The sequence below is a fragment of the Arachis stenosperma genome, chromosome 2, assembly GCF_014773155.1.
Source record: "Arachis stenosperma cultivar V10309 chromosome 2, arast.V10309.gnm1.PFL2, whole genome shotgun sequence".
Lineage (NCBI taxonomy): Eukaryota > Viridiplantae > Streptophyta > Magnoliopsida > Fabales > Fabaceae > Arachis > Arachis stenosperma.
The window spans coordinates 78,734,928-78,754,973 of record NC_080378.1 but is presented as its reverse complement, the minus strand read 5'-3'; the positions used below and the strand labels follow the sequence as shown (position 1 = coordinate 78,754,973).

Here is a 20,046-nt window from a genome sequence, read left to right as displayed (position 1 = left end):
AAGCAATGGTAGATACTTCGCGTGGGCATATGCGATCGACTTATCTGTGAATAGAGTCGAACCTAACAAACAGAAAATCTGGCATCTAACGTATCTCCTAATGGACTCCTCAGTGTCCAACGGCTTTGCATCTCTGATACGTCGAACCTAACCTAGCTTTATATAGGACTTCGAAGTACTACTGACTTCTGGTTCACGACCGAGTATCGCGATGCTCTGGCTCTGTAGGAAGTCGCTACTACCATCTGTCCATCCGCTCACAGGCTCTCCATCAATGGGTAGGACAAATATATGTGTGACATCTTCCAATGTCACAGTAACCTCACCCGTCGGCAATACATAGGTGTGAGTTGCTGGCCTTCACCTTTCCACCAGAGCAGCTAATAAGGGATAAAATCCTCTTATCATCCCAATCCTAGAAATGTGGTAGAATCCCGTCGAGCGTAAGTGATTTTCGACCATTGGGTTCCACGTTTGTGACGGATCCAGTTTACGAACCATCAAATTCCTGCTACGCTGGTTCCACAAAAATATATTTTATTAGTTTAAATAAATAATGATTCTTACAAATAATAAATCAACTTCAATATAAATATTATTATAAATATTCACATTTTTATTATAATATTTATTTATTAAAATATTTAACAAATATTACCATATTTATTTAAAAAATTTATTTATTCATTTATTAATATTCAAATTGTTTACTAAACTCATAGAAAAATAATTTCATTCTAAGAAAAATAATAAAAAAATTATATATTAACATTTATTTCTTTAAATATTATAAACAAATATTTATACTTACACTTCTTTTTTTAAATAAATAAATATAAATGATTGATTTTTTTCTCAAAATCAAAATATTTATTTTTTTAATATTTAATAACAATATATTTTATAAATATTTATTATAATATTTATTTATTAAAATTTTTAAAATACATGTTCGACATGCATATTTATTTTAAAAAAATTCAAATATTTATTCAGCCAAAACACTTCACTCCCCAATATTCAGCCAAAACACTAATATACCTTCCATATAAAAAATAATTTCTGGCTCTGTGACTGTACTTAATTATTTTCCTTCACTTTTATTACTGATCTCCCTTCAGCCCCAAAATGCATTGGGTTTATTTCGCAATTCATTTTTTTTTTGGCATGCCCATACAAGACACAGGTACATGCACCAGTAACATATGATTTTTGAGAGATGATGGAAAAAACTTTATATCACTTTGTAGCATTGTTATCAAAGCCGAACCGAATCGGCCGGTTAAATCAGAAAACCAAATTCTATACCAATCCGATTCGATAATTGGACCGCACAAGATAAAGAACGGGTACAAACAGATCAAATCTGGAGTAAATCGATAGAAACCGGTCAAATTCGGTAAAAATCGATCCGACCGAACCATTTTAATTTCAAAATTTTCTGAAAATAAAACAAATGGGGTTCAAAGCCTTTTTCCATGTCTTCCGAACACAAAGCCAATTGAGATGAAAGCTTATATTTGCTCCTTTACTACTGTTGTCGGCATACTGGTCTTGGCCTTTAATGATTAATGATTAGCTCTGGTTCATTACTGATTTTGTGTGTTCTGTTTTACTATTTTGTTTTGTGATTTAATTGTACCTAGATTGCGACTCTGTTGATTATTTGATGGCAATTATTGCACTATTTTTGACTGATTAGTGATTAGCACAGTGCTCAATTGTTCATTTGTTCTTCACTTGTTCATAATTTTTTTTGTTTTTTATGCTTTGTTTTTGTCTTTCAAAGGTCTGGTTGAGTGGTTGTGTTGTTAATTTTTGTTGAACGATTATTTGATTGTGTGTTTACTCTGGTTCTGCTGCTGTTTATTGATTATTGATTATTTCGAAGCTTTGTGCTGTTGTTTTTGTATTGTGATTTTAATTTACTAATTATTGATTTTGAATATTTTGTGATTGTTGATTAGTGATGTGTTGCTGACTTGTGTTTGTTTGACTATTTTGTGATTTACATGTGCTTGGATTGTGACTGCTTTGCTGATTTATTGAGTAACATGATGAAGGAGCATTAAAGTGTCAAGTTTAGTTCTAAGTTATTGTGAAATCCTTTTGCTTTTCCTGATTTGTTTTTAGTTTCTTCAAGTGAATACAATTTTGCTATAAGAACAGAAACACCTCTTTTGATTAGAAACTTGTGGTATGTTAGGTAGCAGGTTAGAATTAAGTGGCAATAGCTTTGAGTCTATAGCTATAGAAGAATGAGGTTTTTGGACTTCTAGTTTGTGTTAAATGATATGGAGTGTATAGCTGCTATTTCGAGGAACCTTCATTCTTTTTTTTTTGTGAGGAAACCTGGATTTTTTTTATGTTGATTGGACAAATTTAAACCAAAGTTGGAAATGATTTGATATTTTTTGGTATTTTTTTATGTAACTACTTTATTGATCAATGTCATCACAGCAAACATTTATAGGATGAAGAAAGGATTTTGGTTTTTTTTTATAGCAAATTTTGAAAGCAAAAGCTTAAGTTCATTAAAATATTTAAATTTGTATTTTATCTAAAGGTCTTAAACCGATGATATTTTATATAGTGCTTTAAATTTAGAAGATATTTAAAGTTTATATTAGATTATAATTATGTTTTAGAATGTTTATTTATAATTTATTTATTATTTTAATATAAACGATTTTTTTAGTTAGACCACAATTAAACCGGTTGAACCACTTAACCAATGAATTAATAACTAGAGCGGTTTGATACAAAGTCAGTGAGCGACGGCGGAGCTTAGAGGTCTGCGGTGCACCATTACAATGGAATTTGAACTCCCAAACAAGGCCTTAACCACCACGTGCTTTTCGGAGCTGAATCCGCCGCTATCAGAGAAGGTTCTTGAAGCCTTATCGGAATCCGGGTTCAACTTCTGCACGCCGGTTCAAGCCGCCACCATTCCCTTGCTCTGCAGCTTCAAGGATGTCGCCGTCGACGCCGCCACTGGTTCAGGAAAAACCCTAGCTTTTGTCGTCCCTCTCGTCGAGATTCTTCGACGCTCCTCTTCTAACCCCAAGCCTCATCAGGTTGGTTCTTCACCTGTTACTTTTCTTTTGTACCACTGTATGAAGCTTGGTAATTGAAATTTTTAAGTTATATTAAGGACTGGTATTCGAATAAGTATCATTCAACTATTAACCTTTCAGCTTCGAAGGATAAAATTCCATTGGCCTCTTTAATTATTTATTTTTAGCTGCTATGACTTTGGGGAATGAAAGACTTGGAATAGGGGTTACTGGATAGAAGTGTGTTAAATGCTTTTTTTTTTTGCTTAAACTAGGTACTAGGAATAATCATATCCCCCACAAGGGAGCTATCACATCAAATATATCATGTTGCACAACCTTTCATTTCAACTTTAGCGAATGTTAAGTCCATGCTACTTGTTGGTGGAGTTGAAGTGAAATCAAACATGAAGCAGATAGAGGAGGAAGGCGCTAACATACTAATTCGCACACCTGGGCGGTTGTAGGACATAATGAACCGGATGGATTTCTTGGATTTCAAAAACTTCGAGGTATATAATACTTTTCGGTTTCACAGTTAGTTTTCAAGGATGATTTGATAGTATTTGACTATGTTTGCACGTGTGTGAGATAGTGTGCATATATAACTTTAGAAAGAATGTTGGAGGTTTAATGTGGTTCTTGATCTTTTATGGAACATATGCATTTTTCACTTAGCAGAGGACCAAAAGTCCAAGACTTAACGATGCAATGTTATGAACTAGGTTCACCTGGAAAATTTGACTTAAAGTGATAGAATGCTTGGTTTGATTTTGCTTTTTACCACTTTGGAAGATGACATTATTGTGTTTATAACTGTGCTTACAGATTTTGATTTTAGACGAGGCTGATAGACTTTTAGATATGGGATTCCAGAAGCAGATAACTTCCATTATATCTCTTTTGCCTAAGCTTCGAAGAACTGGCCTATTTTCTGCTACTCAAACCGAGGCTGTTGAAGAGCTTGCTAGAGCAGGATTAAGAAATCCTGTGAGGGTTGAAGTTCGGGCAGAGGCGAAACTTTTAAATGCTCCTGCAGCATCAAAACATCCTGAATCTACAAAAACACCTTCTGGGCTTCAAATTGAGGTATGAAGTATTCCATCCTAGTGCATATCATAAGTAACTTTGCTATTCAATGGTTTCCCTCCTCCATTTTAGCACCAAGTCACTTCAATATATTTGGTATTTAGCAGCTTGACTCTAGCGTCCCTACCCTAATTCATATATGTTTAAGGTATTGCTAATTCATGTCATGACACCATTCATACTCAGCTTTTTTCTTATATTCAGCTTGTTGTCATTTTGATTTTGCAGTACTTGGAATGTGAGGCAGATAAGAAGCCATCACAGCTAGTAGACATTCTTATTAAGAACCGTTCAAGAAAAGTTATAATGTGAGATAAATATTAACCATAATCAATAGTGTAATCTGAGTAGTAAAATTTTAGCGTATCTTGCTCAAAAGGTGATTTTGACTCTAATACAGATATTTCATGACTTGCGGTACATAGCCGGTCCCAAGCCCGGATAAAGGAGGAGGGTTGTGTTAGGTCTTCGACAACCAACATAAAAATATAGCCGAACCCCCATGACATGAATCAAAGACATTATTGCGCTAAAGCTAGGTCGTTGCCCGGAAGCAACGCGCCGTATGGCTCGAGTACGGTGTCGAAGCAAGAGCCGCTGCATCGGTGCCCGGATGTAGTGTTAAATGAGCAAGGGTTCTCGCGTTTTCGTGAACGGACGAGGGTAAATAAGCTAGTTCACAAAGGAAAAGATAAAGGTCGAAGCGACAGAAGGTTGAGATTTGGGACATGGAACATAGGCACTCTAATAGGAAAGTCCATGGAGGTAGTAGACACCATGACAAGGAGGAAGATTAACATTATGTGCCTACAAGAAACGAAATGGGTTGGTGCAAAGGCTAGGGAGTTGGATACTTCTGGTTTCAAACTTTGGTATACAGGAAAGGTGAAGAATAGGAATGGGGTTGGAATAATTGTGGATAAGTAGTGGAAGAAGGACGTAGTGGATGTCAAGAGGGTGGGAGATCGGATCATCTCTATCAAACTTGTGGTGGAGGGAGGTGCTTTCCATGTGATTAGCGCCTATGCACCGCAAGTGGGTTCGGACGAACAACACAAGATAAGGTTTTGGGAGGATCTAGAGAGTTTGGTTCAAGGCATACCTTTGGGAGATAAGATTTTCTTAGGAGGAGATTTAAATGGCCATGTTGGGAGAGAAGTGACTGTATATGGGAGTATTCACGGAGGCCATGGTTTCGGGGTGATCAATGCCGAGGGTAAAACTATTTTGGACTTTTCCTCAACTTTTGATCTTCTCATCGCAAATACATGTTTTAAAAAGAGAGACGAACATCTTATAACCTATAAGAGTGGCATGACAAGATCTCAAATCGACTTCTTCTTGTTGAGGAGAGTCGACCGGAAATTTTGCATTAACTGTAAAATTATCCCGGGAGAGAGTTTGACAACACAACATAGGGTGCTCGTCATGGATTTTCGCGTTGAGCAAAAGTTGAGAAAAAGACATCATACGAAGAACCCAAGGACGAGGTGGTGGCGGATGAAAGGTGAGGAACAAAGAAGCTTCCTAAGACGGGTAGGAGAAGAGGCAAAATGGGATGGGAATGGAAGCGCGGAAGAGATGTGGAGGGAGATGGCAGAAGTTATTAGAAGAACAGCAAAAGAAAGTTTTGGTGAATCTAAAGGAATAGGACCAAGAGACAAGGAGTCCTGGTGGTGGAATGCGAGTATACAAGAAAAAATAAAGATAAAAAGAGAATGCTTTAAAGAGTGGTCTTTATGCCGCAATGCAGATAACTGGGAAAAATATAAGGTGGCTAAGAAAGAGACAAAAGTGGTTGTAAGTGAAGCAAGGACAAGAGCATATGAGGGTCTCTACCAGTCTTTGGGCACGAAAGAAGGAGAAAAATGTATATATAGAATCGCAAAGAGTCGGGAAAGAAGAACGAGAGATTTTGATCAGGTTAAGTGCATAAAGGATAAGGATGGAGAGGTGTTGGCTCAAGAGGAGAAGATTAATGAAAGGTGGAAGAGCTACTTCTACGAGTTATTTAATGAGGGACAGAAGACTCTTCCAAGCCTTGGTCGATTATGCACAAGGGAAGAAGATCAAAACTTTGACTACTATCGAAGGATTCGAGACTTCGAGGTAAAAGAGGCTCTAAAGCAGATGAAAAATGGCAGGGCAGTAGGACCTGATAATATCCCGATTGAGGTTTGGAAGGGTCTTGGAGGAAAAGGCATCAACTGGTTAACCAAGCTTTTTAATGAGATTTTAAGGTCAAAGAAGATGCCTGATGAGTGGAGAAAGAGCACCTTGGTACCTATCTACAAGAATAAGGAGGATATACAAAGTTGCGGAAACTATAGAGGGATTGAGCTTATGAGTCATACTATGAAGTTATGGGAAAGGGTGATAGAACGGAGGTTGAGAAAAGAGACACAAGTAACAGAGAACCAATTTGGATTTATGCCAGGCAGATCTACCACTGAAGCGATATACCTATTAAGAAGGATGATGGAGAGGTATCGTAATAATAAAAGGGATCTGCACATGGTGTTTATTGATTTGGAAAAAGCGTATGATAGGGTACTGTTCCGGGGGTTACCTGAAATGTGTAGCTCGGTCGTCTGGAGAGGCCCGAGGTGGGGGGTTCAGGGACCCGAGCTTGATATGCGGAGTGGTTGGTGGTTGTACCTGCAATGACACTCCGATGCTTAAGTTAGCATGGGTCCAAGCAGATATGTGTAGATGTGGAATGAATGCCATACCTGGGTGCTCCAGTGTATTTATAGTAGTTGGCCGTGATCTTCCCTGGATAAGATATTCTTATCTTATCTTATCTTTCGGGAGTTTTATCCCTATCTTTGTGGAACCGCCTTTGCTAGGCCTTTTCGGCCTTTAGGCTGCGTTCCTTTTGATGGGCCTTCCCTTGCTTTATTCGTCCGAGGTCCGACCTTTAGGCGTGAGCCTTAGGACGAGGTCGGACCTTTTATGAACTGACCGAGTTTGGGGGAGCCCGGTCAGGGTATGAACAGTGCCCCTGCCCGAGTTCGTCCTTTTTGGGAGGTCGAGCTCGGGCATAGTAGTTTTTTCAAATTTCAAAAATGGCCGTTCCTGCATTTATTGCATTTTACCGTTTTTCCTCGATTTCCGTTCGGGCTCTATGAAGGCTTTATTTATTTGCCCCTTTCCTCCTTTTCTGCGTTTTGTTTTTCGTTATCCTTTTTTGAGCACTGCTTCTTCTTTCTCTTTGCTCTGCTTCCCCGAATCTCTCCGTGTACCTTTCTGGGGCTTCTTCTGCGCCGCCGTTTCGTTTTTCTTGCTTCGGAGCTCTTCGCCTTTGTTTTCTTTCTTTCAGGTTTGTTCCCATGTTTCTCTTTTCTTGTGATCATATGCTTCTGTTCTTTGTGTGGCTCTTGTTTGTTTCTTTATGCCTGGGTTGCCCCAAAAAGAGGCGCCGCCATTGCTTGTTGTTTGTATATGGGGGGGCTCTTTTTTGTTCTCTGGTATTTTGCTCCGGGTTGCCGCATTTTCTTCGTTGGGTTTTTGTTTTTGCTGAATGGGTTTTTTCGCTGTCTGCTTTATGTGATTTTTGCTTGCTGTTGTATTCTTCTTTGTAGGTAAGAATTTTATGTCTCGAAAGGTTCTTCAAGCGATGTCGACCAAGATTCCAAGTGGTCTTGGTTGGGTAGACCCTCTTCCTCTAAAAGTTCCTTCTGTGGTAGATTCTGAGTATTTAGCTAGGTTCCGTAGGCACTGTAGCATATGTGAAAATAGAGAGTCTGAGAGAGATTATGAACTAGTAGCCCCGGATTCCGAGGAGAGAGTGTGCTTCCCGCCCTTAGATAGTTCCGAGAAGCTCTTCTTTTATGCTTATGATTGTTTTTTCTCTAAGCTGAGTGTCCGACTTCCTTTTACCGACCTGGAGTCCGAGGTGTTATGGTCTTGTAACCTTGCCCCTACGCAGCTCCATCCGAATTCTTGGGCGTTTTTAAAGCAGTTTCAACTTTTGTGTCAGTTTTTGGGCGTCGCTCCCTCTATTTCTCTTTTTTCCTACTTGTTTGTGTTGACAAAGCCGGGGTCGGGTGGAGGGAAGGTATCTTGGGTCTCTTTTAGGGCTAACCAGGGAAGGAAGTTTTGTACCCTGTATGATGAGTCCTTTCATGATTTTAAGAACTTTTATTTCAAGGTCCGGGCTACTGGAGACGTCTGACCTTTCTTTCTAGATGAGAGTGGGGAGCCTTCTTTTCCTCTTTGTTGGCAGGAGAATGTAGTGTCTACTAAGTATACTTTTGAGAGTCTAGATGAGGTGGAGCAGGCTTTTGTGGGTGTGGTAAGCAGTTTATGGGGTCGGGCGCCTCACTTGGATACGAAGAAAATGTTGGGAGATCCAAGCCTTCTCCGTTCCGAGTTAGGTAGTTCCCGACCTTTCCGAGATTCATCTTTTTTAGTATTTTTGGTTTTGCTTGTTTTGGTGGAATTTCTGTTGTGGTAATCCTTTTCTTTTATTTCTGCAGAGATGTCTTCTCAGGCGGATTCCATGAAGTACCTTCGTCGGACGAAGAAGTCTGTGGCCGCTCGGAATATTGAGGCTGGGGGGGCTTCTGCCCGATCTTCTCCGGAGAAGACTACTGTGGGTGTCACTACTCGGTCAAAGGCTATTCCGACTCCCCAGTTCCGAGCTATAAATCAAGATCCTCCGACCTCTGGACCTGCTACCTCTTCTCCTCCTTCGTCCTCGGGTCCTCCTCCCAAGAAACAGAAGACCTCTCAAGAGCCTGCGGGTTTTAATGACAAGGATTTCGATGCTCTTGGTTGGGTTGAACAGCATATCCTCCCTCAGACTTTTATTTCTACTGATGATGTGTCTATGGAGCACCATTTTCAGTATATGGCGCGGAGCTGTGTTCGGATGGCTAGTCTTCATGCTGCTATTGCCCGGGAGTTCAAGAAATCTCCTATTGGTGCGACCAGTTCCCGACTTGAGAAAGCTCAGTCTGAGTTCGAGAGGATTAGTAAGCTGAAGGCTGCTAGGATTGCTGAGCTGGAGGAGTCTTTGGAGAAGGAGAAAGCTAAAGCCACCGCGGCTGTGGCGGCGGCGAGTTCGTCCGAGGAGATGGCGAAGGCGGCGAAGGAGAATTATACTCGGGCACTTGCCGAGCTTGTGGAGACAAAGGAGAAGTTGCAATCTGCTCGGGATGATTTTTACGAGCTAGAAGGGCATGTGGCTAAGGGTATGGATGCTATGTATGAAAATTTGAAGGCTCAGGTCCGGGTTCTTGCTCCTGACCTGGATCTGAGTTTATTTAGTACGGATAACGTTGTTGTGGAGGGAAAGATTGTTCCTGCTCCCAACGAGGATGAGGTTCCGGTGTCCGACCCCAAGGTTCCGGTGTCCGATCCCACAGTCCCGGTTGCGAGCCCGACTTCACCTTTGGCCGGGGATGGTTCTGGTGTGGAGGTTTTAAATCGAGATGACGGTGCCGTCGATGCTGTCCCGATTTCTATGTTTCTTCCGCAGCCTTCTGTTGATGCGGCGTCCGGAAAGGATCTTTGATTCTCTGTAATCCTTTTTATCTTTTGGTTTTTTGCCCGGCCTGTGGGCTCTTTTTGTTTTTGGATGGTTTCTGTGAACGCTTTGGACACCCTTTTTGCTTTTAGCTACTTGTAGTAACTTTTTAGCTTATTATGCGGTGTTTTTTTTGTTCGCGTTTTGACTTTTTGCTCCGCTTTTATGTTTTTTAGTTGTTTTTGGATAACAACCTTTTAGCTAGCGCTTTTTTCTCTGAAACTTTTTGTTTTTTCCTTTTGATTTCGTTTTTTCGCTTGTACTTTTTAGTTGTTTTTTGTATAGCAACTTTTTAGTAAGCGTTTTCGAAATCTTTGTTTTCGCCGTTTTAAGGCTTCCTTCTCAGGTCGGGTTTTTTCTCGGACCTCGGGTTGGGCAGTCGAGTACACCCTTTGTTGGGTCCGACTTTGTCGTTGGTCGGCCTTTTAAGTTATTTTTGTAATCTCTTTTTATTTGGCTTTTTGAGCCTTCTTCAGAGTTACTTTATAACTTCTCACATTAATTTGAACCTCGTCGCTTTTATCTTTGCCGACCTTGTGTGGTCTCTCGGCAATGATTTTTTGCGTTTTGTCGAGCATAAATTAATGCGCCTTGGCGGGGTACTTTTTCAGGATTTGTTTCATCACGAGGAAGAACAAAAGAAAGTAGAAAAATTTGATTAGTATTAAAAAAGAAAGAATATTTATAGAGTGTTTACCCTTGACTAGGTCGGGTGCCTTACTTGACCGGGTGTCTTATTAAAAAACCCTTGTAGGGAAAAAGAGTACACCTCGGGTCAAATTTTTCTAGCTGTAGTACCGTCTTAGATTACAGGCGTGCCAGGCCCTGGGCAGCTCATTGCCTTCTAGGTCGGATATCTTGTAATAGCCTGTTCCTAAGACTTCTGTTACTTTGTAGGGTCCTTTCCAATTTGCAGCTAGCTTTCCTTCTCCCGACTTTTTGTGTTCCGATGTCATTTCGGATTAGAATTAGGTCGTGAGTGGAGAAGCTTCGTTTTATTACTTTCTGATTGTATCTGAGGGCCGTTCGCCGTTTTAAGGCTTCTTCTCGGATCCGGGCTCTTTCTCGGACCTCGGGGAGGAAGTCGAGTTCTTCCTTTTGTGCCTGCAGGTTACCTTCTTCGTTGTAGAAGATGACTCTGGGTGACCCTTCATCTATTTCGATAGGAATCATTGCCTCCATCCCGTAAGCTAGTCGGAATGGCGATTCTCCCGTTGTAGAGTGTGGAGTTGTCCGATATGCCCATAATACCTGGGGGAGCTCCTCGGCCCATGCTCCTTTGGCCTCTTGGAGTCTTCGTTTTAACCCGGACAAGATGACTTTATTTGCGGCCTCTGCTTGTCCGTTGGCTTGTGGGTGCTCAACTGAGGTGAATTGCTGTTTGATTTTTAGTTCGGCCACCAAGTTCTGAAAACTTGTGTCCGTGAACTGTGTTCCATTGTCTGTTGTGATGGAGTAGGGGACTCCGAACCTTGTGACGATGTTTTTGTATAGGAATTTGCGGCTTCTCTGAGCCGTAATGGTGGCTAAAGGTTCAGCTTCGATCCACTTTGTGAAGTAGTCGACCCCTACTATGAGGTATTTGACTTGCCCCGGTCCTTGGGGGAACGGGCCGAGTAGGTCAAGTCCCCATTTTGCGAAGGGCCATGGTGCGGTGATGCTGATAAGGTCTTCGGGTGGTGCCTTGTGGAAATTGGCGTGTTTTTGGCAGGGGGGCATATTTTCACAAACTCCGTTGCGTCTTTTTGCAAAGTTGGCCAGTAGAACCCGGCCCGGACTACTTTCTTGGACAATGCCCGAGCTCCGAGATGGTTCCCACACATGCCTCCGTGGACTTCTTCGAGGACGCTCTTTGTTTCTGAGGTCGGGACGCACCTAAGGAGCGGGTTTGAGAATCCTCTTCTGTATAGTACGTCGTGAATTAGTGTATAATTCTGGGCGTCTTTTGTGAGTCTTTTAGCTTCTTTTCTTTCGGCGGGGAGAGTTCCCGACTTCAGGTAGCTGAGTATGGGGGTCATCCATCCTTGCTGTTGGTCGGATATATTTAGCGTTTCTTCCTCTCTTAGCACGGAGGGAGATTGTAATGTTTCCTGGAGGAGACTTCTGTTGTTGCCTCCGGGCTTGGTGCTGGCAAGCTTCGAGAGGGCGTCTGCCCGGGCGTTTTGTTCCCGAGGTATGTGCTGGATCTGTGTCTCCGGAAAGTGGCGTAATTGTGCCTGTGTTTGGTCCAGGTATTTTTTCATAGTTGGGTCTTTGGCCTGGTAGCTTCCATTTACTTGTGATGTGACGACCTGGGAGTCGCTGAAGATCGTGATTTTCTGGGCTCCGACTTCTTCGGCTAGCTTTAGACCTGCTAGTAGGGCCTCGTATTCGGCTTGGTTGTTCGAGGCCTGGAACTCGAATTTTAGGGATAGTTCTATCCGCGTTCCTTGGTCGCTTTCGAGTATAACCCCGGCTCCGCTTCCGGTTTTGTTTGAGGACCCGTCGACATACAGGTTCCATGAGAGTGGGGTTCCAGGGGTCTCAGTGTATTCTGCGATGAAGTCGGCTAGATACTGAGATTTTATGGCAGTCCGGGTTTCATAGTGGAGGTCGAACTCGGACAGTTCCACCGCCCATTCCAGTATTCGTCCTGCCAGGTCTGTTTTTTGGAGGATGTGTCTCATGGGTTGGTTTGTCCGGACTTTGATGGTGTGGGCTTGAAAGTAGGGACGGAGCCTCCGAGCTGTGAACACTAGGGCGTAGGCGAATTTTTCTATCTTCTGGTAGTTTAATTCGGCCCCTTGTAGTGCCTTGCTTACAAAGTATATGGGGTGTTGTCCTTGGTCATTTTCTCGTATTAATGCTGAAGCGACTGCTCGATGTCCAACCGAGAGGTATAGTACGAGTTCTTCTCCTTTTAAAGGTCGGGTTAGGATGGGTGGCTGCCCGAGGAATTCTTTGAATTCTTTGAAAGGCTTTTTCGCACTCCGGGGTCCATGAGAAGGGTTTCCCTTTCTTTAGGAGTGAGTAGAGAGGTAGTGACTTTATCGCTGATCCTGCCAGGAATCTTGATAGGGCGGCTAGCCTTCCATTCAGTTGTTGTACTTCTTTGACACACGTCGGGCTTTTCATATTGAGTATCGCTTGGCATTTGTCCGGGTTCGCTTCGATGCCCCTTTGAGTCAGCATGAAGCCTAAGAACTTTTCGGCTTCTGCGGCGAAGGTGCACTTTGTCGGGTTAAGTCTCATGTTGTGTTTTCTGAGGGTGCCGAAGACGCTGGTGAGGTCGGTCAGCAAGTTTCTGTCTTCTTGTGTCTTTACCAGCATGTCGTCGACGTACACCTCTAGCTGTAGTCCGATGTGCTCTGAGAACACTTTGTTCATTAGCCTCTGGTAGGTTGCCCCTGCGTTTTTCAACCCGAAGGGCATTACTACGTAGCAGTAGTTTGCCCTTGGGGTTATGAACGAGGTCTTTTCTTGGTCGGGTCCGTACATCGGGATTTGATTGTATCCTGAGTATGCGTCCATGAAGGAGAGATATCTGTAGCCTGAGGCTGCGTCTACTAAGGCGTCGATGTTTGGTAGTGGATATGGGTCTCTGGGGCAGGCTTTGTTGAGGTCTGTGTAATCGACGCACATCCTCCATTTTCCGTTGGGCTTTTTTACCAGGACCACGTTTGCGAGCCATAGGGGGTATTTTACTTCCCTAATGAACCCTGCATCTAGTAGTGCTTGTACTTGTTCTTCTATTGCTTGCATGCGCTCGGGTCCGAGCTTCCGGCGTCTTTGTTGGACAGGTCGGGATCCCGGGTAAACTGATAGCTTATGGCACATCAGGTCGGGGCTTATGCCTGGCATGTCGGAGGCTTCCCAGGCGAAGAGGTCGGAATTCTCCTTTAAGAGGGTTATGAGTTCCTCTTTTAGGCCCGTTTTGAGGTTCGCTCCTGTTCCGAGGGTTACCTGAAACGTGTAGCTCGGTCGTCTGGCAAGACCCGAGGTAGGGGTTCCGTGACCCGAGCTTGGTGTGCTGAGCGGCTGGGGGTTGTACCTGCAATGACACTCCGATGCTTAAGTTAGCATGGGTCCAAGCAGATATTGAGTAGAATTAGAGTATGAGTTATACCTGGGTGCTCCAGTGTATTTATAGTGGTTGGTCGTGATCTTCCCTGGATAAGATATTCTTATCTTATCTTATCTTTGGGAGTCTTATCTCTATCTTTTGTGGAACCGCCTTTCCTAGGCCTTTTTCGGCCTTTAGGTTTTGGGCTTCGTTCCTTTTGATGGGCCTTCTTCTTTATTTGTCCGAGGTCCGACCTTAGGCGTGGGCCTTTGGGACGAGGTCGGACCTTCTGCGAACTTCCCGAGTTTGGAGAGCTCGGTCAGGGTATGAACAGTGCCCCTGTCCGAGTTCGTCCTTTTGAGAGGTCGAGCTCGGGCATAGTCGTCTTTTCAAAATTTGAAAATGGCCGTTTCAGCATTTATTGCTTTTTACCGTTTCTCCTCGATTTCCGTTCGGGCTCTGTGAAGGCATTATTTATTTGCCCCTTTCCTCATTTTCTTTGTTTATTCTGTTCCCTTTCCCTTTTTCTGGGTTTTTCGCCACCTCTCTTTCGAGCATCTTCCTTCTTTCTCTCTGTTCTTCTTCTCCGATTCTTTCTGTGCGTTGTTTTTCGGGGTTTCCTCTGCGCCGCTGTTTTCGTTCTTCTTGCATCGGAGCTCGTCGTCTTCTTCCTTTCTTCCAGGTTTGTTTCTCGTCTTTACTTTCGCTGTGCACATATGCTTTTGTTTCTTTTTCTTCTATGCTGGGGTTGCCCCGAAAAGAGGCGCCGCCATTGTTTTGGTTGTTTGTATGTGGGGGGGGGCTCTTTTCTCTTGGTACTTTGTTTTCGGGTTACTGCATTTTTTCTTCTAAAAGAACTTTTGTTTTCATGCTTCTGCTGAATGGGTTTTTTGCTGTCTGCCTATTATGTGATTTTTGGCTTGCTGTTGTATTCTTCTTTGTAGGCAAGATTTTTTATGTCTCGAAAGGTGTTTCAAGCAATGTCGACCAAGATTCCGAGTGGTCTTGGTTGGGTAGATCCTGTTCCTCTAAGGGTCCCTTCTGTTGTAGATTCTGAGTATCTAGTTAGGTTCCGTAGGGAGTGTAGTATTTGTGAGAACAGGGAGTCTGAGCGGGATTATGAGCTAGTAGCCCCGGAGTCCGAGGAGAGAGTGTGCTTCCCGCCTTTAGGAAGTTCCGAGAAGCTATTCTTTTATGCTTACGATTGTTTTTTCTCGAAGCTGGGTGTACGACTTCCTTTTACCGACTTGGAGTCCGAGGTCCTTTGGTCTTGTAACCTTGCCCCTACGCAACTCCATCCAAATTCTTGGGCGTTTTTAAAGCTGTTTCAACTTTTGTGTCAGTTTTTGGGCGTCTCCCCTTCTGTTTCTCTTTTTTCCTATCTATTCGTGTTGACGAAGCCGGGGTCGGGTGCTGGGAAGGTGTCCTGGGTCTCTTTTAGGGCTAACCAGGGAAAGAAGTTTTGTACCTTGTATGATGAGTCGTTTCATGATTTCAAGAACTACTATTTCAAGGTCCGGGCTGCTGGAGATGTCCGACCTTTCTTTCTAGATGAGAGTGGGGAGCCTTCTTTTCCTCTTTGTTGGCAGGAGAATGTAGTGTCGGTTAAGTATACTTTTGAGAGTCTAGATGAGGTGGAGCAGGCTTTTGTGGGTGTGTTGAGCAGTTTATGGGGTCGGGCACCTCACTTGGATACGAAGAAAATGTTGGGAGATCCAAGCCTTCTCCGTTCCGAGTTAGGTAGTTCCCGACCTCTTTGAGATTTCATCTTAGTATTTTGGCTTCGTTTTGGAGGTTTTTCTGTTGTGATAATCCCTTTCTTTTGTTTCTACAGAGATGTCTTCTCAAGCTGATTCCATGAAGTTCCTTCGTCGGTCGAAGAAGTCTGCGGCTGCTCGGAATATCGAGGCTGAGGCTTCTGCCCGATCTTCTCCGCAGAAGACTACCGTGGGTGTTCAGACTCGGTCGAAGACCATTCCGACTCCTCAGTTCCGAGCTATAACTCAAGATCCTCCGACCTCCGGACCCGGTCACCTTTCCCCGTCTTCGACCTCGGGTCCTCCCCCCAAGAAACAGAAGACCTCTCAAGAGCTTGCCGGTTTCAATGATAAGGATTTTGACGCTCTTGGTTGGATTGAGCAGCACATTCTCCCCCAGACCTTTATTTCTACTGATGATGCGTCTATGGAGCATCTCTTTCAGTATATGGCGCGGAGCTGTGTTCGGATGGCTAGTCTTCATGCCGCTATTGCTCGGGAGTTCAAGAAAGCTCCCCTTGGGGCGACCAGCTCCCGACTTGAGAAGGCACGGTCCGAGCTTGATAAGATTAGTCAACTGAAGGCTGCCAGGATTACTAAGCTGGAGGCCTCTTTGGAGGAAGAGAAAACTAGGGCGACCGCGGCTGTGGCGGCGGCGAAGACATCTGAGGAGATGGCGAGGGTGGCGACGGAGAACTATACTAAGCTGTATGCCGAGCTTGTGGAGACGAAGGAGAAGTTGCAGTCTGCTCGGGATGATTTTTACGAGCTGGAAGATAATGTGGCCAAGGGTATGGATGCTATGTTTGTGAATTTGAGGGATCAGGTCCGGGTTCTTGCTCCTGACCTGGATCTGAGCTTATTCAGTACGGAAAACATTGTTGTGGAGGGAAAGATTGTTCCTGCTCCTGCCGAGGATGAGGTTCCGGTGTCCGACCACAAGGCTCCGGTGTCCGACCCCCAGGTTCCGGTTGTGAACCCGACTTCACCTTTGGCTGAGGATAGATCTGGTGTGGAGGTTTCAAGCCGGGATGATGGTGCTGTCGATGCAGTCCCGATTTCGATGTTCCCTCCGCAGCCTTCTGTTGATGCGGAGACCGGAAAGGACCTTGATCCTCTGTGATCTTTTTAGTGGTTTGCCCGGCCTGTGGGCTTTTTGTTGGATGGCTTTTGTGAACACTTTTGGACACCTTTTGCTTTTATTTAGCCACTTGTGGTGACTTTATTATGCGGTGTTTGTGTTTTGACCTTTGGTTTCTGCCTTCGTGCATTTTAGTTGTTTTTCGAATAACAACTTTTTAGCTAGCGTTTTGACTTTATGTTTCCGCTTTCGTGCTTTTTAGTTGTTTTTCGGATAACAACTTTTTAGCTAGCGTTTTGACTTTATGTTTCCGCTTCCGTGCTTTTTAGTTGTTTTTCGGATAACAACTTTTTAGCTAGCGTTTTGACTTTATGTCTCCGCTTTCGTGCTTTTTAGTTGTTTTTCGGATAACAACTTTTTAGCTAGCGTTTTGACTTTATGTCTCCGCTTTCGTGCTTTTTAGTTGTTTTTCGGATAACAACTTTTTAGCTAGCGTTTTGAAACTTCTTTCGATTTCGTTCTTTTCGCTTTGTACTTTTTAGTTGCTTTTTGTAAAGCAACTTTTTAGTAAGCGTTTTTCGAAATCCTGGTTCTTGCCGTTTTAAGGCTTCTTTCTCGGGCCGAGCTTTTTCTCGGACATCGGGTGCTCGAGTACCTCCTTTTTGTTAGGTCCGACTTTGTCGTTGGTTGGTTCTTTTGAGTTATTTCTGTAATCTCTTTTTATTTGGCTTTTTGAGCCATTTTAGAGTTACTTTATAACTTTTCCCTTTGTTGGGTCCGACTTCGTCGTTTGGTCGGCCTTTTTAAGTTATTTTTGTAACCTCTTTTTTATTTGGCTTTTCGAGCCATTTCAGAGTTACTTTATAACTTCTCACATTAATTTGAACCTCGTCGCTTTATCTTTGCCGACCTTGTATGGTCTCTTGGCAAATGATTTTTTGCGTTTTGCCGAGCATAAATTAATGCGCCTTGGTGGGGTACTTTCTAGGATTTGCGTCTTAGATTACAGGCGTGCCAGGTCCTGGGCAGCTCATTGCCTTCTAGGTCGGATATTTTGTAGTAGCCTGTCCCTAAGACTTCTGTTACCTTGTAGGGCCCTTTCCAATTTGCGGCTAGCTTTCCTTCTCCCGACTTTTGTGTTCCGATGTCATTTCGGATTAGAATCAGGTCGTGACTGGAGAAGCTTCGCTTTATTACCTTTTGATTGTATCTGAGGGCCGTTCGCCGTTTTAAGGCTTCTTCTCGGATTCGGGCTCTTTCTCGGACCTCGGGGAGGAGGTCGAGTTCTTCCCTTTGTGCCTGTGGGTTGCCTCTTTCGTTGTAGAAGATGACTCTGGGCGACCCTTCATCTATTTCGATAGGAATCATTGCCTCCATCCCGTAAGCTAGCCGGAATGGGGATTCTCCCGTTGTAGAGTGCGGGGTTGTCCGATATGCCCATAGTACCTAGGGGAGTTCGTCGGCCCACGCCCCTTTGGCCTCTTGGAGTCTTCGCTTTAACCCGGCCAAGATGACTTTATTTGCAGCCTCTGCTTGTCCATTGGCTTGTGGGTGCTCGACCGATGTGAATTGCTGTTTGATTTTTAGTTCGGCCACCAAGTTCTGAAAATTTGTGTCCGTGAACTGTGTTCCATTGTCTGTTGTGATGGAGTAGGGGACTCCGAACCTCGTGACGATGTTTTTGTATAGGAATTTACGGCTTTTCTGAGCCGTAATAGTGGCTAAGGGTTCGGCTTCGATCCACTTTGTGAAGTAGTCGACCCCTACTATGAGGTATTTGACTTGCCCCGGTCCTTGTGGAAACGGGCCGAGTAGGTCGAGTCCCCATTTTGCGAAGGGCCATGGCGCAGTGATGCTGATAAGGTCTTCGGGCGGTGCCTTGTGAAAATTGGCGTGTTTTTGGCAGGGGGGGCATATTTTCACAAACTCTGTCGCGTCTCTTTGTAAGGTCGGCCAGTAGAACCCGGCCCTGACTACTTTCTTGGATAGTGCCCGAGCTCCGAGATGGTTCCCACACATGCCTTCGTGGACTTCTTCGAGGACGCCCTTTGTTTCTGAGGTCGGAACGCACCTAAGGAGGGGGTTTGAGAATCCTCTTCTGTATAATACGTCGTGAATTAGCGTATAATTCTGGGCGTCCTTTGTAAGCCTTTTAGCTTCTTTTCTTTCTATGGGGAGAGTTCCTGACTTCAGGTAGTTGAGTATGGGGGTCATCCATCCTTGCTGTTGGTTGGATATATTTAACGTTTCTTCCTCTCTTAGCACGGAGGGAGATTGTAGGGTTTCTTGGAGAAGACTTCTGTTGTTGCCTCCGGGCTTGGTGCTAGCGAGCTTCGAGAGGGCGTCTGCCCGGGCATTTTGTTCCCGAGGTATGTGCTGGATTTGTATTTCCGGGAAGTGTCGTAATTGTGCCTGTGTTTGGTCCAGGTATTTTTTCATAGTAGGGTCTTTGGCCTGGTAACTTCCATTTACTTATGATGTGACGACCTGGGAGTCGCTGAAGATCGTGATTCTCTGGGCTCCGACCTCTTCGGCTAGCTTTAGTCCTGCTAGTAGGGCCTCGTATTCGGCTTGGTTGTTTGAAGCCTGGAACTCGAATTTTAAGGATAGCTCTATCCGTGTTCCTTGGTCGCTTTCGAGTATAACACCGGCTCCGCTTCCTGTTTTGTTTGAGGACCCGTCGACATACAGATTCCACGAGAGTGGGGTTCCCGGGGTCTCAGTATATTCTGCGATGAAGTCGGCTAGATATTGAGATTTTATGGCAGTCCGGGCTTCATAGTGGAGGTTGAACTCGGACAGTTCCACCGCCCATTGTAGGATTTGTCCTGCCATGTCTGTTTTTTGTAGGATGTGTCTCATGGGTTGGTTCGTCCGGACTTTGATGGTGTGGGCTTGAAAGTAGGGACGGAGCCTCCGAGCCGTGAATACTAGGGCGTAGGCGAATTTCTCTATTTTCTGATAGTTTAATTCGGCCCCTTGTAGTGCCTTGCTTACGAAGTATATGGGGTGTTGTCCTTGGTCATTTTCTCGTATTAATGCTGAAGCAACTGCCCGATGTCCGACCGAGAGGTATAATACGAGCTCTTCCCCTTTTAAAGGTCGGGTTAGGATTGGTGGCTGCCCGAGGAATTCCTTGAATTCTTGGAAGGCTTTTTCGCACTCCGGGGTCCATGAGAAGGGTTTCCCTTTCTTTAGGAGTGAGTAGAGAGGTAGTGATTTTATCGCTGATCCTGCCAAGAATCTTGATAGGGCGGCTAGCCTTCCATTTAGTTGTTGTACTTCTTTGACACACGTCGGGCTCTTCATTTTGAGTATCGCTTGGCATTTGTCCGGGTTTGCTTCGATGCCTCTTTGAGTCAGCATGAAGCCTAAGAACTTTCCGGCTTCTGCGGCGAAGGTGCACTTGGTCGGGTTAAGTCTCATGTTGTGTTTCCTGAGGGTGCCGAAGACACTTGTGAGGTCGGGAACCAAGTTTCTGTCTTCTT

The 20,046-nt window shown here is 44.0% G+C and overlaps 1 pseudogene; it reads left to right on the top strand.

The window, feature by feature from the left end:
* Positions 1–2,813: 2,813 nt before the first annotated feature.
* Positions 2,814–20,046, top strand: part of LOC130963042 (DEAD-box ATP-dependent RNA helicase 18-like) — a 37,007-nt pseudogene continuing 19,774 nt past the window's right edge.